Consider the following 27,906-nt stretch of genomic DNA (forward strand, 5'->3'; position numbering starts at 1 on the left):
TCTAACTTTAGCTATAGCATTTCATAGGCAGTGTCTTCCAGTGCCTGACAGGCAGGGGGTTGCTTTATCTCTGTGCTGTGCACATATGACATTCAGGGTATACTGAGGGCAGATGGAGGGCTAAGTCTGGTTACATATTCTAGAGTAGGGGATGTAGGATGAATGTCATATAAAGAGGGCTTACAGTGGGTATATTTTTGTGGCTAAGGGGTTGCCAGGTTATTGTGGTTTGTGAGGAGGGGAGTTGTATAGGAATGTTACATTGGGTTACATAAAGGGTAGCAGGAATGGGACCCTTGGTGATAAATTTCACTTTTTAAGTCATAACTTTACCAGCCATATTCCTAGCTTTTTTTTGTACTTTAGACATGTTATGTTCCCAGATGCATAGCAAAAAGCATTATGGTCTTGTTAAAATGCCCACTGATTTGGAAATAATTGCATTTCTGCCAGTGACTCAGCATTGTGACTTCACAGGAATGTTATGTTACATATTGTGTTACATAATTATAAAATTTTTGCAACTACAAAGAATACACCTTTCAAAATGTCCATTCTGGCATGTCTACAGGACCAGTATCCAACACAGCCCATAAGATCTTATGTCCATTTTTTGTAGTTTCTACACTGCCTCATACAATCCTGCTAATTGGGAAGATGACTGTGCACACCTGCCCCCTCATCCTACAGTAAAAGCTCTGAGGTCTATACACTTTGGCCAAAGTATCTGAGTTGACCCAGTAGCATATGTACAGCCAGAGCACAACAACATAAAATAGCATTCAGCATGGTCAAAAGAAACAGAAGTAATACTAATGGATTTTTTTCTTTGCCGCATCCTCTTTCTCTTTCTCTGTTTATTGCTATCCTTTTAACTATTGCATTTTATGTTTGTTGTTATTGTTTGTGTCTTTCGGCTTTTTCCCGGTTAGGGGTCACCACAGCGGAACTCCAGTCCACTAATGATTGGCAGTAGAGTTTTACGTGCTGGCTTGCCAGGCTTAATGCACAACCTTCAATGAAGGAACGCCCGTTCACGCATGTCGCCACACAGAAGATGCTCTAACTGAGGATTGAATGGGCAACGTCTAACTGTGAGGCGACAATGCTACCGCAGCACCACCACCACAGTTTATGTTTGTTGTTATTAATTTATATTATATTTCTGTAGCATCTGTCATGGCCATGTAAGTAACATGGAACAGATCCTTACCCCACCATTAGCCCTGGCCATCCCTTGCTAGCACACCGCCTTTCAAAAGTCATGGCTACCACACTATGTGATACTGACTGCAGACTGTTGGCATCCCAAGTGGCCTCTAGTGGTTGTTCATCTGATATGATTGATTATTTTTCCTCTGATGGCCCTGCTTGGAGTTCTCACTTCATCACCTAGCAACACATGGTAGTGGGGGCAGGGAGTTAAATGACTGGTGACTTGATGCCTTCATTGGCTGCTTGAAGCAAGTCCTCATGTGGCTTCAGGAGTCAAACCACTGCCTGGCTCTATCATTACCACTACTAAAGGCTTGAACCAATAGCTAGGGCAATCATGATGATGACTGACCTCTCACTGGGTCTACCCAGGCAGAGTAATAACAAGAGTGGATATCCATCCTATTCCTAATTATGGTGTTCTTCCTCCATGCGTGCCACCTTCCTCCCCTATTTCTTGTCTAATTCTCCCATCATTAGTGTCTTCCTGTGTCTCTATGTCTATAACTACACTTATTGCAACTGTATTGTATGGCAGCACCTCCTCATTCATTTTTGCCTGTGTTTTTTTTGTCTGCTTTTGTGCCACTGCTTACATATATCTAACCTCTTTCCATCCCTTTTCCTATCCTCAAAGCCTTTCATACCTACATTAAAAAAAAAAAAAGGAAACGGGTGCCTGTCCCACAAAAATAATACACCTTTTCTTCCCCTCCTGAATCGCCATTCCCCTGTCCTTCTTTACATTCCTCTGCTTACTTTATCCTCTTCTGACTTTCCTATACATCAGTTTCTCCCCATTTAAATGAATAAAACCATAAATAAACTTTGCCTGGAGGCAATTACTGTTGTTTCCAGCTGTTCTTGCATTTTCACAATGCATGCACTTAGGTGTACATATATTACTTGCTTGCTGTTTCAGTTTGCAACATTCCTTCCCTCAATTGTGGGAAATACATTTTTACCACTGAATGAATCATTTCTGTAAGCAGATTTCCTTATACTGTAGCAGCTTGGGGTGTAGGTCTCCTTCCAGTTAATTCACTCTGTATCTTGAACCTCAGAATCTCCACTGTAGCCTTAGTGCACTGGCATTCAGAAGTCAAGCAGCTGAAAAACTGATATTTCCTTAAGGGGAAGACTCTAGCTTGCCTGAGTCTTTCTTGAAGATTTTACTGAATAGTTTGTCTCTGTAGTCTTTTTTCCCTTTAGTTGGATATTGTTTTGCATATTTTGCAAGCACCTTAATGTTTAATGGGATGAAATGGGTTTTAAGCTCTGTGTTTTTAAAGAGCAGCCAAAGAGTCTGCTTATGTTGTACTGATGATGTTGCAAAAAAGTCTACAGCTAGTGGGGTATAACTTTATTGGCCTGACTGTGCCCATAAAGACTTAAAGAGTAAAAAGTCATGGGTATTCAGTAGCTATGTAGCTGAAACCCTGGTGTGTTCTAAATGAGTCATTTGCATATATTGCATGGTCTTCTACTACGGGAGGTGAACGGTTTTGAACAGTGGCAACTCTAGCTTGCCTGGTCTTTCTTTCAGTTTTTAATGAACAGTTTGACTGTTTAACTTTTTTACCCATAAATAAATTTGTACATACGTAAATACAAACTTACTTATATGCATGAATAAATAAATAAATAAACACACAACAATAGTTTTGCATATTTTGTAGTATCCTTATTTTCTCTCTTCTGTAGTATGCTTATGAGCTTAACATTTACAATATATTCTGATGAGCTGAAATCTAATAAATGATGAACACATTTTATTGAGCTTCTCAAAAAGTTAATGTGAACAGTTCATTTCACATGTTTGCAACTTGTTTTCTTAATTTTTTCTTTAACTTATCTTACAAATGTTTAGAATTATTGTTTTGTTTTTCTCTCCTATGTATTAGAAGATACACATTTAGTTCATTCCTTTAAGAGCTGTTGTTTCAAGTTTTTTTTTACATTTTCTACAATATTCCAAAAGACCTGAACTTTTAGAAGATACATCTGCAGATGAACTTAAATCTGCCTGAAAACAATTTAGCAGTAAAAAATATCAACATTACCCAATGGTTGTTATTTTAGTATAGCATACATTTTTTCCTGTAATCCCTTTGAAAAGACAAGAAACTTCAAGGTTGCTGTTTCAATAGCAAAATACAATTCCCACAGTTTGTCAGTTTCAATAAAAAATTAAAAACAAAATGTAGCTGCAGATGTGGTAATAAAAGTGTTCATTTTAGCTAAAATATCCTTATTAACTTGATATTCAGCAAAAATTGAAAGTGTGGCAGTGATCATGCCAAATTGGCTGAAAGGAAAGACATATTTTTCATACCTACCAACATCTCAACAGGCTTCCACACAAATAACTGGTTGACCTTGAAGAACACTAAAAAGCGTTATAGAATGTAGACATAATGATTCAGTTTTTGTTCTAGCATGTGGGGACTTTGCTGCTGTCGAATAAAATACTCTGTAATATTTTTTTGGATAGATTTATGAAGTCCATTCTTGTAAGGCTTAACAGTTACATCTAGCCACAGAGGATGCATGGTAATATAGCTCAAACTCTGTACTGAAGCTTCCTATATATAACTGTGGTGCAAGGAAGCATCTGATTTCTTCCATAAAATAATAGCAAAGTGTACAGATTCTCTTTCATATTTACATTTTAAAAATACATTTACAGGATTCATAAGCATTTAAGTATCAGTCAAAGAAAACGTAAGCAAGAAATCATACTTCCATTATAGTGCATATTCAGGACTGAGGCTTAACACTACTTGATACTTTTTATGGATTCATGAAATATACACTGAATAATATTGATCTGATGGACAAATATACAAAAATTATTGATCACTAAAAGCCATTTTAGTGAATGACAAAAAGAAGCCCTTTTAATGGAGGAATCCCTCTCGCCCTTCCCTTGAAGGGCAATACCTCCCTATACCCCCTTAAGTATATATATAAGATTCCAAGAGCAGGCTAAGTTATTTCTTACACTTATTTCATTGAACTGTACTTCTGAAATGCTTATAATTGTGCTATACAGTTTATCTACTATATTTTGCACTGTTATAATGCTTTTTTGCATTGTTTCACTGCATTTATGTACTGTTTTATACTGTTTTAACATTACTTAACTGTAAACTGCTTTTTCATACTGAGAGTTGTATTTTCTGTTTGTGAGTGCTCTATCTGAGCTTTTCTGTGCATTTTTATCTGCTACAGTTAAAAGCATTCTTGAGTCTGCTCCTTGATCTGTTTAAAACTTTAATTTAGTGGCTACAGCTAGGAACTGTAATAGTGTGCATTACAATAATTGCTTTTTTATTTAAATTACTAAATTTTAAACTGCTTTTTCATACTGACACTTGTATTTTCTCTTTGTGGGTGTTCTTTCTATGCTTTTAAAGTGAGGTTTCTGTGTTCTGCTCAGGTGGCATAATCTTGATAGAGGCCTGTTGTCTAGGCTGGTAGTTTTGTTTGAGTTTCCTGTGTTTCTGGCAGCCATTTTCTGCTGATTGTCTTCATTATTATTGAGAGTAACAAGGCCTCCTGACCTTCTGTAGTATGAGTGATTGGGTAATAGCAGGGGCTGAGGAGTAATGTGATCTTCCAACTCTTCCATTCTTACTGCTATATAAACCCTGTGTCTTATAAAGGTTCTGATTGTATTGTCAGGCTCTGGATTGCATTGCATAAGTGGAAATTCCTTAAGATTCCAAGAGCAGGCTAAGTTATTTCTTACACTTATTTCACTGAACTGCACTTCTGAAACACTTATAATTGTGCTATACAGTTGATCTGCTATATTTTTGGACTGTTATAAAGCTTTTTTTTTTTGTTTCACTGCATTTATTTACTGTTTTATACTGTTTTAACATTACTTAACTGTAAACTGCTTTTTCATACTGAGAGTTGTATTTTCTATTTGTGAGTGCTCTATCCGAGCTTTTCTGTGCATTTTTGTCTGTTACAGTTAAAAGCATTCTCGAGTCTGCTCCTTGATCTGTTTAAAACTTTAATTTAGTGGCTACAGCTAGGAACTGTAATTTTTCCCACCCACCCTCCCTAGTGTTGTGTGTTCTTATACTTGGTGGCTTTGCAGTTGCCCGCCCATACTGTATATTTAGTCTGTGACACTCCTCCCAGTCTAGTGTCATTAGTTCACTCAATCTAATGGAGAACATTTGTGAAGGCCAACCCACTCAGATTCTTAACGTTGAATTAGCTTCTATTCCAGCTTTCTCCATTTCCACTTTACTGGAAAAAAAATTCTAAGCTTGCTTCCCCCCTTTCCTGTGGCAGGTCAGATATGGAATTGCTGTGTCCAGGACTGTTTGTGAGCTCCTAAGACCCCCCCCCCACTTAACTAGGGTTAAACTATTCCTGGCACCATAAAGTCTGTTCTTCAAAATTTCCCTAGCAACTAGCCAGCTTTTTAGTTTTAGCACTCATCTGTTTCTTTGATCTCAGCACTTGCTTAGAACTCATTGTAAGCACTAAATAAGTTACAAATTACTACAGCACTCAACTTTCCTCACTTGTCTAGAGGAAAACAGTTTTTAGTACGTAATAAATAAGCACCTATTCAGGCATGTCTAAAGGTCAGCTCCTGGTGTTTTCTCCTGTCTACCTGATGAATCTGGGCATCTTGGGACAATGCAGCAATTGCCTCATGTACACAGACAACCCTCTCCTCCTACCACCCAACACTACGACCTGTGAGAGATGCACTTATATAGTCAAACTGGAAGCAAAGATCTCTTCACCAAAGACTGGCCTAGACAGTCAGGAGGAGAAGGCAAACACTTGCACTGCACCACACTCATCACATAGTCCCTCAAAACGTACACCACCAAAACATACACAAAGAACCACAAAACACACACCTACATTTGCGGAGGCTCTCAGTACAAATCTGCCCAAACAACAGAGACCTCCAAAGCAGAAATGCAAGCAACCTCCACCCCCCAACACAATCCAAATGACACATAGCCCACATACTCAGTGTGCCACTCAACTACAGCCCATAAGGCATAATGTACCCAACACTCTAGTCATAGGTGACTCTATAGTCAGGCACACTGATGTTCCACTCACCAGGCTAAACAAGGAAGAAGTTACTGTCAGCTGCCTGTCAGGTACCAGGATCTGCCACATAACTCATGCACTCAGGTCACTCCACAACAAGTACAAATATGACTCTGTCATTGTCCATGTTGGTGTGAATGACCTGAGATGTACCTCCCTGGACTACATGAAAAGAGACATGGAGGAGCTCTCTGATCTTGTAGCCCAGGCCGGTATGACCCTAGCCTTGAGTAGGATCCTGCTATCACCCAGAATGACACCACAGTACAAGGACAAAATGATTGACTTTAACAATTGGCTAAGCTTCTGGTGTCATTCTAAGGGAATCCAGTATCTGTCTGCCTGGGATAACATGATCAACAGACCATGCTGCTTTGCCAGAGATGGCCTGCACCTGTCGCCCTTGGGATTCCGGATACTGTCAAATGCTCTTGCCACCCCTATAGTGCCTTTTTTAGGCAAGGTTCAAATGACAAATTCACCACCGTACAGGTACAAGCAAGCAAAATCTGAGGGTAATGCTACTCAATGCTAGAAGTCTAAACCTCAAAATGCACTCACTCGAGGCACTCCTTAAAATGGATAACATTGACATCTGTGCAGTGACAGAGACCTGGTTCAAAGCCCCAGAGAGCACCTTTGCATTACCAGGCTATAATTCATACCACACCTTTCGGCCACCAAACCCGGACCGAAACACTAAAGCTGGAGGCGTGTCCATGTTCATTAAGGATATCCACACCTCCAAGCTAGTTGCTCAGCATAATGCATCCGAGATTATCCAAGTTCAACTAACTCTGGGCAAAACCGCAATCCAGATTGTAGCTTGCTACAGACCCCCCACCATGCCCCAGGATTCCCACTCCTCTTTTCTTGATACACTGGAAAATATTAAGGTACAACCCAACACTCTAATAATGGGTGATTTCAACTACCCTACCATTAACTGGGAAAACTACTCATGTACCAACTCTTTTGCTCAACGTTTTCTGGAAATCATCAATTCCAACGCTTTGGATCAACTTATCCACACCCCCACCAGGGGCAGCAATATCCTAGACCTGGTCATCACCAACATGGGTGACCAGTGTTCCACACCAGAGGTCAGCTCCTTGTTGGTCAGATCCAACCACAAGCTAATCACCCACGAGTGCATGGATCGTGCTATCCCTAACAGAACCAAGATGCTATCTTCCAAAAAAAGGAAGACAATCTGGAGGTCTTCTGCCATAAACAAACTCTACAACAGAAGAAAGAAACTGTTGCAAAAAAGAGTAAAATCCCACAATTGGAGGAACTCCTTGGTCAGCCTCAATAAGAAGCTGAGATCCCCCATAAAATCCTCCAAAGCTAGTTATGAAAACAAAATTGCCACTGATTCTAAAGACAACCACAAAGGATTGTATAGTTATGTCAAAAATCTCACTGGCAACACTCAGATCTGCTCTGAGTTACAGCACAATGACACTAAATATACAGAACCAACTGATATTGCCAACATTCTGGCAGATAGGTTCAGTGCTAGCTTTACCCCCCTCTCACCCCCTAAAGGGCCCATCTTTATACCGGAAGAATGCAAAGTTCCTGTAATCATGGCTGCACAGGTAAAAACTTCACTCTCCAAAGCCAAGAACACAGTATTTATGGGACCTGACAACATCCCAGGCTGCCTTCTACATGAACTACAGAATGAACTGGCACCCCATATAAGTACCATGTTCAATCATAGCCTCATCTCAGGCTTTGTGTCCATTGGATTGCGCACCTCGAGAGTTATCCCACTCCACAAAGGGGGGGCCACAACAGACTCTGGGACTTACCACCCCATTAGCCTGATGAGCCTCGTCTGCAAGGCCATGGAATGTATCATCATGGAACTCATAAACAAAGACATTGGAGATCTCCAAACTCTGGACCCCACACAGTTAGGGTTTGTAAAAGGCAGATCATATCTCCTAAACCTGATAGACTTCTTTGAAGTAGTCACCAAAGCCATAGATGAGGGTAAGCCGATCTAGATCTCGCCAAGGCATTCGACACCATGCCCCACTCTGGAATTATGGATAAACTCACTAAACTAGGTATAAATCCCTATGTCACAAGATGGGTTGCCAACTGGCTTACTGACAGAACCCACACCGTGAACATAGCAGACTCCAAATCAGACTTCAGACCAGTGACAAGTGGAGTACCACAGGGTTCAGTCCTGGGTCCTCTCCTGTTTGGTATCTACTTCTCTGAAGTATAGGCTAACTCAGAAGGTCTTTGGCTAACTAAATTTGCAGATGACTGCAAACTAGGAGCCATAATTAAAACTCCTAATGATGTGGACATCCTACAAAAGGGTCTCACTGAGACAGATCCCTGGTGTCAAAGACATGGTCCCAAGCTCAATGCCAAAAAGTGCATTGTCATCCCCTTTGGTAAAAACTCTGTACCCATGAACTACCACATAGGCGGTAGTCTACTTAACACCGAAAGTGTGATAAGAGACCTTGGGACACAGGTGGACAGTAGTTTCTCCTTTGATAATCACATCGCCACAGTGGTCAGGTAATCCTTCTACATGGCACACCTCATCATAAAAGGTTTCTCATCCAGAAAAAAAGAGGTCATTGTTCCCCTCTACTCATCACTCATTAGACCCATTATAGAGTACAACGCCCCTTTTGGTATGTACCTCACAAGACAGCTACAACAACTGGAAAGGCCACAAAAATACCTCACAAAGAGGATTATTGGCCTCAAACAGATGCCTTATGCAGACCGTCTCAAAAAACTCCAGCTTTACTCCGTCGCATATCATCTACTCAGAGGCGATCTCTGCCTAACATACAAAGCTATGTCAAACCCAGAGCTGTTGAACATGCTCCACTTAAAGAAATCCCAATCCCTCCAAGCTACACGCTCTAGGGACCTAAACCTTGTCAACATAACAAACAGAACATGCTGGAGGGATAGATTCCTGTCTCAGAGTCTTCCCATACTCTGGAACAGACTACCTATCTTTATCAAACAGAGCTCCTCATTAACACTATTCCAGAAAAATCTTTATGATTGGATGGGTAATAGGAAATTCACCCCGGGGATCACTTCTGTGGTTCTGTTTGACAGGGGCACAGGAAAATAATTTTCTTGGATGGTGAAAGCCAGGGTACCTTTTTGGTTAGGCTTGTATAGGCCCTAGGGCCAATAGCCTAGTACCTACCTATGAACCTATATATATATATATATATATATATATATATATATATATATATATATATATATATATATATATATATATATATATATATACACACACACACATATTTTTATATATATGGATGGACAGATATATAGATATAGATATGTCAATATATGTCTATATCTACATATCTATGAGTGTGTGTGTGCATATTTATATATATATATATATATATATATATATATATATATATATATATATATATATAAAACTATCTATCTATATATATATATATATATATATATATATATATATATATATATACTATCTATATCATCATCATCATCATCCCCTTTTTCCCATTTACATGGGGTCGGGGTATCGTATTAACTGTCGCCAACTGTCTCGATTCAGTGCCACTCTCCTGCCTTCTTCAACACTCATGCCTGATTTTCGCAGATCTTCTTTCACACAATCCATCCACCTCTTTGCTGGACGCCCTCGCTTCCTCTTACCTTCTTCCTGTCTGTCCCAAATCTCCCTCACCAGATTGTCTTCTGCTTTTCTACACATGTGCCCATACCATCGTAATCTGTTTTCTTTGATCTTTTCTGCAATTGGAGCTACTTTGGCTTCTGCTCTTATGTCCTCATTTCTTTGCCTGTCCCGCAGTGTGCATCCTACCACCTTTCTCAGGCACTTCATTTCCATCACCTCTAGCTTCTTCAACTGTTCTGCCTTTACTGCCCAGGTTTCTGTACCATACAGTAGTACTGGTCGCACCACTGTCTTGTACACCTTACTTTTCAGCTTCTTTGGCATTCTTCTGTCATATACTACACCTGATACTCTATGCCAGTTGGCTGCAGCCCCTCTGATTCTAGCTTTGACCTCTTCATTCAGACTACCCTTCTCCTCAACCACCCCTCCCAGATACTTGAAGCTGTTTACCTGTTCCACTATCTTCCCATCTATCTTTATTCTCAGCTTCTTCCGATTTCCCCAATCTGCTGCCATTACCACTGTCTTATCTGTGCTTAGTTTCATCCCATGTGCCTTCAGATTTGCATTCCATTTTCCTATCCTTTGCTGAAGTTCTAGATCAGAGTCTGCCTGTACTGCCACATCGTCTGCATACAGCAGCTTTGTTGCTCTGTCCTGTCCAACCTGTTTGCTGATGTAGTCCACTACCAGTATGAACAGCAGTGGGCTCAGAGCTGAACCCTGGTGTACACCCACTCCTACTGGGAACCCCTCAGTGAGGCCAAACACTGTTCGTACTTGAGTCACTGGGTCCTTGTACATAGCCTGTACTAATTCTACCAATGTTTCTGGGACTTCAAACCACCACAGTACTGCCCAGATCAGCTTTCTTGGGACATTGTCATATGCTTTCTCCAAGTCTAGGAAAGCCCAGTTTGACTCTCTCCTCCTCTATACATATATCTATCTATATATATATATACACACACACACACACACACACACATATATATATATATATATATATATATATATATATATATATATATATATATATTTGACTTACCATTTAGACTTTACTTTCATAACAGCAAGACTACATTGTCGAATGTTTAAAATAACAAAATACTGGAACATTGTATTTTCCCTCCGGGAAAGTAACCACTTGGCCACCAACATGAAATTACAAAGGTAAACAAATTATACTCACCTAAGTGGAGATATTTGCCCACCCATAGCCCCCAGTGTGGGGGGGGGGCTGCACCCCTCACACCCCCTTAACTAAATGTACCAACACCGAGGTCACACTACAGTGGACAAAACAACAAAGTTCACCATGGTGGCCAAGTGGTTACTTTCCCAGATGCAAAATTTTTCTCATATCACTAATGGTATAATAAGAAAGTATTGGGACTTTGTGAAAAAAAAAAATCAGTTCCCTTAAGGATGTGGATTTGGTTATATCTTACAAAAGAGGTAAAAATATTCAAGATTTTTTAGTACACAGTGTATATAAAGAACCAAGAAAAATTATGTTAACTAACATTACTGAGATAGGAACTTTTCCTCGTAACAATTGTTCTATTTGTAAATATATAACCACTGAGGTGAAGGAAATTAATGGAAAAAAAATTACCAACAGAGCCAAATACTCATGTACAAGTATGGGAATAATCTATATTATTTTTTGCTCTTGCAAAAAATATTATATTGGTGAAACCAAGAGAGCTTTGTCTGACCGAATAAAAGAACATGTCAGGGATGTTAGAAATAAAAAAAATGAATAGTCCTATTGCAGAACATTTTAATAATGAACATCATGGGAAAATGGATTGTATGAAAGTGTCTGTATTGGAACACGTACCATTACAATACAATAATGTTGGACTTCAAAAAAATGTATTGAGACAGAACGAATCTGTTTTGATTATGAAGTATAACACTTTGTTTCCATATGGACTGAATAAGGAATGTAACTGGCAGAGTTTTATTTGATTATTGTGTCTTTAAATATTTTAAATTGTGTATAATTGATTAATTATTTAATTGTATTAATTAATTGATTTCTATATATACTGTTTTTTGCTAGTTAACATTTTTTACTCTATAAAGGCTGTGGCCGAGGTGCTAGAGAAGTTGGATTGTGCTTATTAAATTTTTAAATAAGAAAGTAGAGCTGTTACTCACTGACTTTTTTGGTCGTTGTTTCATTACTTGCTTCTACAGTTGTTTGCATTTAATACTCACCTAAGTGGAGATATTTGCCCACCCATAGCCCCCAGTGTGGGGGGGTTGCATCCCTCACACCCCCTTAACTAAATGTACCAACACCGAGGTCACACTACAGTGGACAAAATGACAAAGTTCACCATGGTGGCCAAGTGGTTACTTTCCCAGATGCAAAATACGATGTTCAGGAAGTTTCTTATTTTAAACGTTTGACAATATGGTCTCACTGTTATGAAAGTCAAAGAAATGGTAAGTCGACGATATGAAGGGGATCTGTGTACACACACGCACACACACACACACACACACACACACACACACACACACACACACACAAACACACACACTAAATACATAGTTGCACAACAGTCGAGAAAAGTTCAACAACCAACTATCACTTAAAATGTTTTTCTCTGCTATCTCTGTCAAGCTTTTGTCTAAAATTTTCTAAATTGAAATCTCATTGCATTCCCTTTTGTGTACAAATGTTTTATGTGCATATAGGTGCAGGACATTTTTGAGTTATATTTACAGACAACAGAGCCCTATTACACATGCTGCTGACATTACTTTTACATTTTTTGAATTACATTTTCTTGCATTCAGACTTTAAATTCTTTGATAAACTTATTTTTGAAAAGTGAGACAGGATTTTTTAAGAAAACTTAGGGTTCTGAAATAGTATTTGCTTGGAAAGTAAGACATTCTGTTTTCTTTTCTTTTTTCTTGTTCTTTCTTTCTTTCTTTTTTTTTTTTTTTGACAGTGCTTAGCTAGTAAGGAGGAAGCTGATTATTTAATTGTGTCAACAAGTACTGCAAATGGGTTAAATACTAATTGTTTTCTGGACCATTAGATGATCTTCTGACATAAACAAGAAACCCATTGAAGCCATTCAGAATATAAAAATCCTGATAACAGGCATAACTCTCAATCTCTTAGAGAAAGAAATATAGACAAAGCCATGAAAAAATTGGTACAAATAGGTCCAGTTTTTAAATATTTCTCTTACAAACTTAGAAAGTTGATAGAATAACAGGTTTTGCATTAGCATGAATTTTCTGAAGGGTATGAAGTCTAAAACTCAAATGTATGTCATTATTTTCTAACTTGAATCTTTAATGATTTGCCACTAATTTGCCAGAAAGTCACAATTTTATGAAAAATGGACCAAAAATATAAGGCAAAAATCTGGACATTCTGCAAAAATATGTACAGTTGAGAGGTATGATAACAGGACAAAAAGTCCTGAAAAGAGATTAAGTCCTATAACCCATATCTCTCCTCAAATTAAATAAATCATCTCCAAGTGTTTTGCACATTCAGATAAATAAGAATTAGTTGGAAAAAAAAGAGACATCAGCTTTACTTTCAGACTTCTGCAGTCTAACTTGAGTGTGATCTTTTTATTTGCTTATTTATTTTACATTTGTTTACAGGGTAGTATCTGACTGGGCTGGTATCCCGTTTTCAGTAGAGACCCTGGAAGAAAAGCTCCACATGAAACAAGAAAGATAAAAATACAGAAATTACATCAGAATGACATAATGCAATACAAATTATATGCGATACAGAAAAGACAGGTAAAATGTTTGCATTATATCTATAAAATGATAAATGTAACTCGCATGGGGTCTAGAATACTAAGTAAAAACAGAAGACTGAACCAGGCAGTTAGCAGACTTTTATTTATTTTATTTAACATTTGTTGACCGGGAATGTCTGACTAGGTTCCACAGAGCCTGTTTTCAGCGGAGGCCCGGGGAGAAATGCTCCAGATGCATGTCTTTGGAATGTGGGAGGAAACCAGAGTACCCAGAGGAAACCCACGCGAACACAGGGAGAACATGCAAACTCCACACAGAAGGCACCCCAGTCGAGAATCGAACCAGAGAACCTCTTGCTGTGAGGTGACAATGTTAACCACTGCACCACTGCGCCGCCGCCGACTTAACTGATAAGGCATGTATACAGTGATCTAGAGTATAAATACATTGAAATTTTGGAAGGTGAACATTTTAGTGCATTAAGCAGTGAGGAAAAAAATTGTTGTAATATTTAAATAATAACAAAAGACATGCAAAGGAGAAGAGAGAAAAAATAGTTGTACAGATCAATTCTTGATCATTCATATTGATAAATTTCTTACTTCTACCAGTAAGACATAAACTTTCAAAACTTAGGGTACTTTCATTCCTAAGACTTTTCTATCTAATATAAAGAATATATCAACAAAACTGTGTCTGCTTTACCAAATTTTACATTGTACAGTAGCACAGACAGGTTTGTAATTTTCTATCACAATTGTGCTGACCACACTGAGAATTCTAAGTGATTGCTTACATTTATAGCATACATTTTAAATATAATATAGCAGGGTAGTTAATAAACACAAATGTGCATTGCTCTATATCAAGCTGTTTTTAAAAAATATAGTTTAATTACATTTTTATCAATTTTAGAAATAATCCCATTATTTTGTAATGTAAAACAGATTATTCTGGTTGAAAAATATTGGGACAGAAATTATCACACATTCATACACTCATTCATTTCTAAGCAGATACTTTATTTTAGTGAGATATGTATGGTAGCAGATTTTATCCAAGTACCCTGTGGGCATAAAGCATTGAAATTGTTTTAGACTAGGACCTCAGTCCATTGATGGAAATAAACATATGATCTCACTCAAATATCACATAATAACAGAGATTTATTCAGAATAATGTCTGGACATTACTGCACACACTGTAACTGTTAATCATCTAGTGGGTTGACAGCTAAGTGTTAGAAAATCTATTCCAGACATTTTGCTCAAAATCACTTTTCATCAGTTGTGACCTTACAGATAGGTTATCTCTTTCTCCCTTGATTTGCATGATCTTAATGATGACCAATTATTCTAAGGGCACCTGGGAGACATTTCCCTGAACTGAGCATCTTCTGAGCTTGGGCAACTAAAATATTTATAACATTTGTTTGACTGAAAATTCACACATACACATTAGAGTCAGTCAACTGTTTCAGAGCTAAAATAAATCATTCAGTCAAGATCAAGTCTCTTCAGCATGTAATCAGTATACCAGACTGGTATCACATTTTCTTTCTTTTTTTCAGAAAAATATATTTTATTACATAGAATCTCAGAAAAGAGAATAAAAATTTATTTCTGTATAATCCCTACCAAAGCATCTGCTATTTTAAAAATAAAAATATGTCAACATGTCTATAAAATATATAATAGTTTAGTATCCGCAGAAAGAACTCTATAACTTAATTTGTATATACATGTATTATTCAATTATATGCAGTATAAAATAAGACTTTGTTCATAGGTTCATAGGTAGGTACTAGGCTATTGGCCCTAGGGCCTATATAAGCCTAGCCAAATAGTACCCTGGCTTTCGCCACCCATGAAAATTATTTTCCTGTGCCCCTGTTGAGCAGAGCCACAGAAGTGATCCCTGGGGTGAATTTCCAATCTCCCATCCAATCATCAAGATTTTTCTTGAAGAGTGCTAATGAGGAGCTTTGTTTGATATAGATAGGTAGTTTGTTCCAGAGGAAGGGAAGTCTCTGGGACAGGAATCTATCCCTCAAGCTTGTTCTGTTTATTGTGTGACAAGGTTTAGGTCTCTAGAGCATGTAGCTCAGATGGATTGGGATTTCTTTAAGTGGAGCATGTCCAACAGCTCTGGGTTTGACATAGCTTTGTATGTTAGGCAGAGATTGCCTCTGAGTAGGCGATATGTGACGGAGTAAAGCTGGAGTTTTTTGAGACGGTCTGCGTAGGGCATCTGTTTGAGGCCAGTTATCCTCTTTGTGAGGGATTTCTGCAGCCTTCCCAGTTGTTGTAGATGTCTTGTGAGGTACATACCAAAAGGGGAATTGTACTCTATAACGGGTCTAATGAGTGACGAATAGAAGGGAACAATGACCTATTTTTTCCTGGATGAAAAACCTTTTGTGATGAGGTGTGCCACGTAGAAGGATTTCCTGACTACTGTGGCAATGTGATTATCAGAGGAGAGACTACTGTCCACCTGTGTCCCAAAGTCTCTTATCACACTTTCAGTGTTAAGTAGACTACCACCTATGTGGTAGTTCATGGGTACAAAGTTTTTACCAAAAGGGATGACAATGCAATTTTTGGCATTGAGCTTGAGGCCATGGCTTTGACAACAGGTATCTGTCTCAGTGCTCAGCTTTTGTAGGATGTCCACATCGTTAGGAGTTTTGATTATGGCTCCTAGTTTGCAGTCATCTGTGAACTTCATTAGCCAAAGACCTTCTGTGTTATCCTGTACTTCAGAGAAGTAGATACCAAACAGGAGAGGACCCAGGACTGAACCCTGTGGTACTCCACTTTTCACTGGTCTGAAGTTGGATTTGGAGTCTGCTACTTTAACAGTCTTGCTTCTGTCAGTGAGCCAGTAACCCATCTTGTGACATAGGGAATTATACCTAGTTTAGTGAGTTTATCTACAATTCCAGAGTGAGGGATGGTGTTGAAAGCCTTGGCAAGATCTAGATGGGCTGTGTGAACCACCTTACCCTCATCTATGGCATTGGTGACTTCAAAGAAGTCTATTAGGTTTAGGAGACATGATCTGTCTTTTACAAACCTGAACTGGATAGGGTCCAGAGTTTGGAGTTTACCAATGTCATTGTTTATAAGTTCCATGATGATACGTTCCATAGCCTTATAGACTAGGCTCATCAGGCTAATGGGACAGTAGTTCCTGGGGTCCGTGGTGGCTCCCCCTTTGTGGAGTAGGATAACCGTTGCTGTGTGCTATTCAGTGGGCACAAAGCCTGAGGTGAGGCTATGACTGAACATGGTACTTAGGTGGGGTGCCAGTTCGTGCTGTAGTTCGTGTAGAATGCAGCCTGGGATGTTGTCAGGTCCCATGGATGCTGTGTTCTTGGCTTTGGAGAGTGTGCTGTTTACCTGTGCAGCTGTGATTACAGAAACTTTGCATCCTTCCTGTATAGAGATGGGCTGTTTAGGGGATGAGAGGGGGGTAAAGTTAGCACTGAACCTATCTGCTAGGATGTTGGCAATATCAGTTGGTTCTGTATATTTAGTGCCATTGTGCTGTAATTCAGAGCAGATCTGAGTGTTGCCATTGAGATTCTTGACATAGCTATAGAATGCTTTGTGACTGTCTTTAGAAACAGTGGGAATTTGTTTTCATAACTAGCTTTGGAGGATTTTATGAGGGATCTCAGCTTCTTACTTAGGCTGACCAGGGGGTTCCTCCAATCATGGGATTTTACTCTTTTTTGCAACAGTTTCTTTCTTCTATTGTAGAGTTTGTTTATGGCAGGGGACCACCAGATTGGCTTCCTTTTTTTGGAGGATAGCATCTTGGTTCTGTTAGGGATTGCACAATCCATGCACTCACGTAAGTGCTTATAAAGTGCATTTGTATAGGATTCAGCAGTCATACCTATATTGTCTGACAGCATGGGTGTCGTGAAGTTTGCAACTTCTGTCTTAAGAAGCGTGAAGTTGGCTTTGGGGAAATTTTTTCTGGTGGTTTCCCTAATAGGGGGTGGGGGTGGGATGTGGATGTCTAGGATGATTAGCTTGTGGTCAGATCTGGCCAACAAGGAATTGACCTCTGATGTGGAACACCGGTTGCCCATGTTGGTAATGACCAGATCTAGGATATTGATGCCCATGGTGGGGGTGTGGATAAGTTGATCCAAGGCATTGGAATTTATGAATTCCAGAAAACATTGAGCACAAGAGTTGGTACATGAGCAGTTTTCCCAGTTAATGGTGGGGTAGTTGAAATCACCCATTATTAGGGTGTTAGGTTGTACCCTAATATTTTCCAGTGTATCAAGAAATGAGGAGTGGGAATCCTGGGGTATGGTGGTGGATCTGTAGCAAGCTACAATTTGGATTGTGGTCTTGCCCAGAGTTAGTTGCACTTGGATAATCTCAGATGCATTATGCTGAGCAACTAGCCTGGAGGTGTGTATATCCTTAAAGAATATGGACACGCCTTCGCCTTTAGTGTTTCGGTCCAGGTTAGGTGGCCGAAAGGTGTGCTATGAATTATAGTCTGTTAATGCAGGGGTGCTCTCTGGAGCCTTGAACCAGGTCTCTGTCACTGCACAGATGTCAGTGTTCTTCACTTTAATGAGTGCCTTGAGTGAGTGCATTTTGAGGTTTAGACTTCTAGCATTGAGTAGCATTACCCTCAGATTTTGCTTGCTTGTACCTGTTATGGTGGTGAATTAGTCATTTGAACCTTGCCTAAAAAAGGCCCTATAGGGGTGCCAACAGCCTTAGCCAGTATCCGGAATCCAAAGGGCTATAGGTGCAGGCCATCTCTAGCAAAGCATCGTGGTCTGTTGACCATGTCGTCCCAGGCAGACAGATACTGAATCCCCTTAGAATGACACCAGAAGCTTAGCCAATTGTTGAAGTCAATCATTTTGTCCTTGTACTGTGGTATCATTCTGGGTAATGGCAGGTTGCTGCTCAGGGCTAGGGTCATACCTGCCTCAGCTACAAGATCAGATATCTCCTCCATGTCTCTTTTCATGTAGTCCAGGGAGGTACGTCTCAGGTCATTCACACCAACATGGACAATAACAGAGTCGTATTTGTCACTTAAGAAGCATTTCGGAATTTCTATGATAAATGACCATGACAGACAGCTTCTACATTTGACACAAAGGAACAATTTATATGAGTGCATTACAACTATGAAGGGGAATTTTAATATTTATCTTACTCATCCAATTCATTTATGGTTTGTGTAAGAAACACAGTTTACATTTTGTACACTTTTCAGACTTCCTCCTTTAAAATTGTTTGGGTTATTCTAAAAATCATTACTCAAAAAAGTGACATTGACAAGAATGCTATACGTTTTATGAATACCTGATAAAAATTATTCATTCTCTGTGAAAAAAAATCTGTTTTGAAAATAACAGAAATCATCAAGCTTTAATTTCCATCTCTGTGAAGTAAAGTTGGACAATATGATTTTTTTAAGTCTTTTTCTGTTTTCCCTCGGTCACCCATTTTGGACATCTTTGTAGTACTGCTCAGTTTTAACAGCAGTGTATGGAGAAGATAAAAGTATCTAAAATGTCAAAGTACATCTTTTTTATTCCAGTTTCCCCTATTCTTAACACCACCCCACATACATGGCATGTAGTGGTAAAAGCGCAGTTTATGTTTGTATTCTGTAACACTCACACCACCCACAGCAAACAGTTCCCACTTCAGTCTATATGCCTTAGCTGGAGTCTCTTGTATACACTATAAACTGTAGGCAGGTAGGAACCCCACACTCCTTCCAGGATCATTCACCAGGATTGAAGTCACTCATTCCTGTATCAACAGCCAGTTTACCAAGTGCATACGCTTGCTGCTCAATGGCTGGGGTCATTGCTCCATTCTTCTGTGCCACAAAAATGGTGTTTAAATATATACATAAATCTCTCTCTCTCTCTGTGTACCTAAAATGATCTACGCAGTACAAGATTTACAGTAAAAAGACTGACATTAAATATATATAAACTGAAAAACATCTAAATACAAAATACTGGCAAAACTGATATTATACTAGGGATAGGTTTATACCCTCTCCCCTCTGCTGTGTGACTTCAGAATTAGTGTATATTTGTAATTAGCAGGGGGAATGGAGGTGCTGAGAGGCTTGTATCCCCAGAAAAAATATAGAAAAATATAACAACATCTAATCAAGACAAAATCAACAAAAATCTGACAAAACTGAACCACATTTTCAATGATTTAGCAGGAGTGGGCAAGTCCTCATGTGGGAGGTTGTACTCCCACACACAATATGCCAACTCCAAGGTCACACAACAGCGGGAAAGCCTTCCCTAGTATAACTCCTATTTTGTCAGTATTTTGTGTTTATTAGATCTTTTTTAGTTTAGATACAGTTACTGTTGATCTTATATATATATATATATAATCTAACAGCATAAGATCAACAGACAAAAAGTTAAAAAGATCAGCAGTAATGTATCCAAACCAAAATAGATCTAAATTGAAAAATACCTCAACACTAAATTATTATATATATATATATATATATATATATATATATATATATATATATATATATTGAAATGGGTAAGTGGGATGTGTAGTAGGTGTGTGTGTCTTTCCAACTGTATGTTGGTTAGGGTTAGAGAAGAGTTAGATAAGGGGATAGATAATTTGTAAGTGTTTAGGATTAGGGTTAGGGTTTTGTAATAGGACAGATTTAGGGTGTGTGTATACTTGTGTGTATGTAGGTGTGGGTGTGGGTTAATGGTGAGTGTCTGAGCTGTCTTGTGTAGTGGTAATGTTATGAGAAGGCTTTCATTTTAATTTATGAGGCAGGGTAGGGTTGGTGCAGAGAAGGGGTCACAGTTTAGGGCTAACACATATTCCTAAGGTGAAGCAGGGGGATATAGTCACTAGGTTAAAACTTTCATAATGAGTAAAACAGCTTTTACTGCCACTTCATCTATATACTACAGCTGAGGCTACATACAGTAATGTTCATATACTTAATTGTAACATTGTGAATTACTTTTCTATTTCTGTAACTATCCTATATGGATACAATAGCTGGCACTCAAGTGAAACACTGTTTCTGGCTAAAGATGATCTTTAAACCTTTGATCAACTTGAGGCTTTCTGATATAAAAGAAGCTGGTTGTACCATTTTATAAAAGCATGTGATAATTTACTGTGTTTTTTAACTATTATAATCTTTAGAATCAGTAGCACAGTAAAGATTACCACTGTAAGGATGGGTTCTTCTTAATAAAGATGCTCTTTATACTTTGTCAGTTTAGATAAATGAACATTTGTTTCTTCTAAGAGGATACAATCAGACTGTCAAAAAAGGGCACAGGATACAACCATCACCCTTAAGCAGGGTAAAAATATCTTTCAGATACAATCTGGAGGTAAAGAATTGATAGCAAATCTTAACAAAATATTGTAGTCATTACACATTTCTTGAAAGAAAGTGTGACAAGGTAAAAGTATAATTCTGTTAATTATGTCACATATGTTTGTCTATGCATCACGTGATACGTGTCAGTGCTTTTTTTTCCCAAGTAGTCTATAAATAAAGAATGAACTTGAAAAAGGTTTTTACATTTCTCAAAACCAGATGGTATTTCATATGTCACAGTCTGTGATGTATTTTTTCCTTTTTTTCTGATGGTCCCGAGAGACTGTGCATTTGGAATACATGCTAAAACAGCTTTATTATCAGCATAAGTAATTTAGATTTAAAACAACTGATGAAAGCTTAATTTGGATAGCAAGAACTTAATTTTTTAAGCATGTTTTAAAATTTAATTGTATATAGCAGATGTTTCTTTTAATTTGCAATACCCTCAAGACATTCAGTTTCATTTTTTAAGTATGTTTACTCCCCTTTTCCACAGTTGAATAGCAGCTGGTCTTGTACTCCTCCTCTATTTTATGGCCAAGGACCTTATAGGTAACTATTCCAGACCTAAAAAAGAAAAGAAAAATAATGTCTACTCTATTCAAAATGTTTAAACTGTACCATGAACCAAAATCAATACGCCATATGAAATGACAAAGTATAGCCAATTACTTTCATTTCTAGGAATACACAAGAGATTTCATTTGAAGTAATGAGACTGGTAAGCACTAAATAAAACAATGTTTTTATAATGTTGAACTAGGAACTAAATAGGCCAGAGAATTGCCATGGCAGCATACAGTTTATTTTAGCTATACATTAACAATACTGTAGAAAATTGAGCTACATATAAAAACATCTATTACAAAATAAACTCCGAATGAACAGAATATTAGAATGCTTTATGCTAAATAAAGTAAATTAATCTGCAGAGAATAAAACCTAATGACACTAGCTGTAATAAGGGTCAGGGTGAGGCAATGATGGTGAATAAGACATTTTTTGGGGGGGTGTTTCAACTGCAACATGCAGATACCTAAATGGACAACACATCGATGATGGAATGGGGAATGTGGGCAGACAGAGTAAAGGACCATCAGTCAAAAGTCAAGTAGATGCATGTTTAAAAGGCAGGGAGTGGTAGAATAACCACATTGATTGTCAACGTACACAGTGAGGGGTTTATTGGACTGCATACCTTGAAACAATGCTTCAGATGCCATACACAGAGAAAGGTTGGGTAGGATACTGCCAGGCTACTAGATTCAAACTTAGAATATATGTGTGGGTCACAAGATGGTGCTGATTGTATGGATACAGGTATGTCTAGTGAATGGGACTGCTGTGGGGACATATCATGTAATAGTGGCCTATAAGAGACATAACACCGATTGCAACCACTGCTGTGGCATGGGTATGGGTCTGGTACAGCAGTTGGTACAAATATTTGCACCTACATTCTGAAGATAGTATATATCCCAATATTCAAGAGTGTAAATGGCAACAAAGCCATGGCAGCAGATTGAAAACATTTCCCTGATGTTGCATTATTGTAGGTTTAACATGCAGATGGAGATCATGTGGGGTAGGACCTTGTTGCAGATATCAATATTGCAACTGAACACAACAGACTGGCTTAAAAATACACTGATATGATAAAGTCAAGTTAATGTATGGTAGAGTAAGGCCACAAATGGGGGTCTATTATCACTGGCCATCCTCATTGGCACAGGAGTTCCTGGTGTCCCAGTCTGTAAACAGTGAGAAGACTTTGTGATGTGGAGGCCTGGGTATGGGTTTGAAATGGCCACAACACTGTATTTTTCTTTTGTGGATGCACCATTTTGGTATCAACTTAATTCATTACTGAGGTCTTCTGACATACTGCAGCCGTGAGCTTCCAGATGTTGACCACAACCAAACTTTTTGTGCTGGCATGTCTGAGTTGCAGGCGTACAACATAAGGAATGTTTGCTTTTATTCTATACATATTATATTCCCTGCAAAATAGTTGAGGTACTGGGCTGTGGGATCATAACATACCTGCAGCTGCCTACACAGGTGCTTCTTTGTCTTCACAGGTTAAATGATTGTGGGGTCTTCCACAGTGAAGTAGGCCATACCTTATGTCAGTGCAACAGTGGAACCTAATGAGGATTGCACCTTTACATTGGCAAAGCCTGGTACTAAAGTATCCCCCATCAGCAACGGTTATGTTTAATGGCACTGTATTGTGCACTAAAACTGATGCAACCATGTTGTTTCTATAAGTTGACTCCACTTTTACATTGACTATTTAAAGACAGGTCAGGCCTAACAGCCCAACATAGGTAACAACCTTGACATCCACTCAGACATGAGCAGTGGGTAGTGGCACCACCATAGAATGTGATGGCAACAATAGGGTGTGGTGTGCTGATGGCCATCCATGCCATGGCTCCTGTTCAGTGCCTGATGTAGACATTATAATTTACTCTGTGGCATGTCTTCTGACATCTACCAGGAAGTTCAGTAATGGTATTTCTAACTGGAGGCCATTACCACCTTGCTTTGATCTTCTGACTGAAACATCTACAGTTGTTGCCAGTGCCATGGCCATTGCTCCTCTGTCTCTACTGTGTGCACACCTTACAGGTCAGGAACTTTAGAGGTCATATGCCACCTATTTGACACCTCCTATAAGTGATGAGCCAGTTGCAACACAACAGGGTCATATTCTCATATGTTGTCTACATGGTGGTAATCCACATGGAATAGCTAGACAGTTGCAGTCATGCCATTCTGCATCTTTCTTTCCAGCAGGGGGCAGTAAAAATCCTCAGAGGGTGCACATCTGTAGCTGAGGCTGTTCACTGACTGAACTGTTATCTCCGTAGGAGCCATGACCTTTATTATAGTCACACCTATGCAGTGCTTTGCCAACAGCTGCAGCTGTGTCATCTAGCCTAAGGACTGTGCAAGTGCCAAATACATACCGTCACCTGATCCACTCAATATCCTCCCAAAACCTCATTATACCCAGTTCCTTCCACATCAAGAGTCTGTCTCCACTTCTACCTAAGTAGCAGTTGCTGATCTCTGTCACTGTGGCATATCCTGCTTGTGCAAAAGATGACATATGTGCCTTCTGACATTGCTGTGATCCACAGTGTGACCACTCAGTACACACTTCTGCATAATCTGGGTATAGTATTGCATGTGTTAGTTTTAATCTTTGTTGTTTTTGGTAGGGCACATAGTTGTGTACCGGACATTGACTCTTTGTCAGCTCTACAGTGTATTGCACATGCCTCAGCCTCATGTGACATTCTATTGCAGCTGGTTCTTCCAAACTTTCCTCACTTAATAACTCCTCCACTACGAGCCCTGGTCTGTGTTGCTCTGCTTGGTGATACCCTGTTCTAGCTTTCTGCATGTGATGATACAATGTATGTAACACATATAGCAAATATCCTGCTATATATCTCTGAACCATAATATGCTTACCATCAGAGTCATCTGTCCAATAGAAATGGACTTTCAACAATAAAAACATAAGCTCAACAATGTTTTGTGTCTATGATACAGCAGAGCTATATGTAATTTCAGCCATAATCTTGAGATTACATATTGTTCTCATGAGCCACGGCTTCTGGGCATTAAAATGTTACATACTGCAATTTTATGTAGTATATCATTATCTGCATTTGTAGTTGATTGCACCTTGCATGATGTTGTTAATTTCCATGTGATTAAGCGGGTATTTGCATATGATGCTGACCATGCAGATTTACTGTGATGATCAACCACACAGTTGATGTCACTGATTCGTCTTAACCTTGTATGTTGCTGCAAGTCAATGCTGTTTCACGTTATTCATGTTATGCATTGTAATAGTTGCTTCTATAACTGGGAGAAACTTTTCTGCTTTCTTTTGATAAAGTTCCTTGCATAGTTGAACACTTACAAGCGAGCGCTGAGTCCATTACCTTTCTCAATATTTGTACATAGATCACCAGCTGATCTACTTAGTACTAACTACATACTTTATGCTGAAATTACAGTACTTCTAATTGCAAAAAAATATCAATAAATAGTGTAGATGATATATTTCAAAACATTTCTGTCTAATTTGGAATATAGTACTTGACCACAGACTTGCCATAAAAGGAAACAGAATACACTTTAAAGATAAATAGAACTTAAAAAGGGAAAAGCTTGCTTACTGCCAACCACTTAAAGTATTAGACCCAGTGGATCACAAGTCCCTGAGGACAAAAACCAAAAAGACTTTATTTTATTTATTTATTTATTTGTTTTGTTTTGCATTTGTTGACCAGGTTAGTCCGAATGAGCTGAATAGTCCTTTTTCAGCCGAGGCCCGGGGAGAAACGCTCCAGTACATTATACAGCAAAATTGTCAGAAGCAATTTACAGTAAGATTACACAAAATTATTTACAAATCAAGGTTTAAAAGGTGACAATGAAAATAAAGACATATTTATACAGTAGAGAAAAGCATTAAATTCATTATAGCATATGTTACTATGAAGTACAGATATAGAGGAGATAAATGACAGATAGAATGAATATTGGACTAAGACTTCAATAGTTTGTGGATTAAAGTGGCAGGAATTAGACTCATTAGGAGGGTTAGAGAGTGTTAACAAACACAGACAGTAGGAGATGAATAAAAGGTAGTAGGCGGATAGTAGAATGATTAGGCATACACTAGATGAACAACTCATATTAACACCTGATAACAATCATTACAGAAGGGGAAACAGTGAAATTTGCTTTTATGTTCTACTTCCTAATGTTTGAAGCCAGAAAAGCAGTAAGAATTAATATGGTTATCTGTAACCTTAAGTGTTATCTGCCCAGAATCACTCTGTGTCCATCATATAATATAAATACACTACAAATAATTGCCAACAAGATACATTGATGCATGTCTATGACAACTCAATGAACTACACTTCATTCAAAGCCTTTTTTGACAAATCCAAATGATCAAAAGGCAGTTGGATTAAATGAAGTATAAGAACACTAACTAAATGCTTTTATAGGGAAGGTCAAGCTGCCTTGGAAGCCCCTCTTGGAGAACTATATCCTCTATGCCCCCAGGACAATATATATATATATATATATATTTATATATATATATATATATAAATATATATATATCTATATATATATATATATATATATATATATATATATATATATATATATATATATATATATCTGTTCACTCAAACACGCTCAATGGAGGGACCAAACCAAATGCAGAATACACAACCAAGTCCAGCATAAGAAATATAAATCCCTAGTTGCTCTTTAGTAGAATATCCAAGCAAAAAACTGAATAAATGGGTAATTTATATGACCATCTGCCAATGTGGGGCTTTTTATGTTGGCCAGACATTGAGACCCTTTAAAAAGAATGCTATGTTATCCGAAAGACGATAATAAGAAACTTACTGGCAGAAGAGGGACCTTCCCTTGCAATAACTGTAATCATTGTCAATTCATAGATTCAACTAATATTTTTATACATCCTGATTCAGGTCAACAATTTAGGTTTAATGCTACAGCCAATTGTAACAGTGTAAATATAGTCTACCTGGCTGTATGTAATTCTTGTTCATCTTTCTATATAGGAAAGACAAACAGGAAACTTAGATTTAGAATCCAGGATCATATATTACATATTAGGAATGGCACTAAGACTAATGCCCTAGCCAAACATGTGCCTAATACAGATTCTACACATACATTTAAGTTTTTGGTACCCAAACAAGTATTGGCAAATGAAAGGGGAGGTGATTTAATAAATCACACAGAAACATCAGAAACCAGATGGATAATTAGGCTAAGGGCTGACAGGGAGAAAGGGCTGAATGATAGAGTATCCATTAAGCCCATTTTGAAAAACAGGAGCCTCTTTAAGTAACCTGCACTACTTCATAGCATTTCACAGTGATTTTGGCATTTTTAAGTTATATATAAAAATATACATATTTTTAATTGATTATATAAACAAATATATTCTTAAGCTTTTACATCCATATATTTTTCATGTTTCATATTCTTACTTTTTAAATACGATTTTGATTGAGTTTGTTGATTTTATGTATTGTTGCACTGACCATATATTGGTTTGCTAAGGGTTAAATAACATATGTCATTGATCAATAAGTGTCTTGATGTAACTGGTGTAGTTACAGAACTGTTTAGTATATATATATATATATATATATATATATATATATATATATATATATATACAGAGAGAGAGAGAGAGGGACATATTTTGTTGAAATGTTATAGGTCTTTTGAAGTGGTGTGCTACAACCATGAAAGCGCTTACCCATCAAAGCTGTGTTTTATCATACAACAAGAGTTGAGCCTTCTTGCCTATGGTTCGTATGCTGGATGCTTGTGTGCAGTTTATTAATTCTGGTTTTGTTCAGCGTTCCATTTGTTCGAGCATTGACTACTTTTGTGTGTGTTGGACTCTTTATTGACATTTAGGTTCAACTAGAAAAGAAAAAGCAGCAATTGCACTGTGTGCAAAATTCTGTCTCTATGTCTTGGGAATTCACCTCTATTCAATGCTCATAACAGTCCACAACACCTTCAATGAAACCAAGTAGAAGTGAATTCTAATGCCAACAAACAAAGAATGGTTAAGCGCTTTCACTTGAATAAAACAAGCTTCCTCAGAACACCATAGCTTGCATCACAGTTGTTTAAATAAC

The sequence above is a fragment of the Protopterus annectens genome, chromosome 5.part1, assembly GCF_019279795.1.
Source record: "Protopterus annectens isolate FY-2018-M chromosome 5.part1, PAN1.0, whole genome shotgun sequence".
Lineage (NCBI taxonomy): Eukaryota > Metazoa > Chordata > Ceratodontiformes > Protopteridae > Protopterus > Protopterus annectens.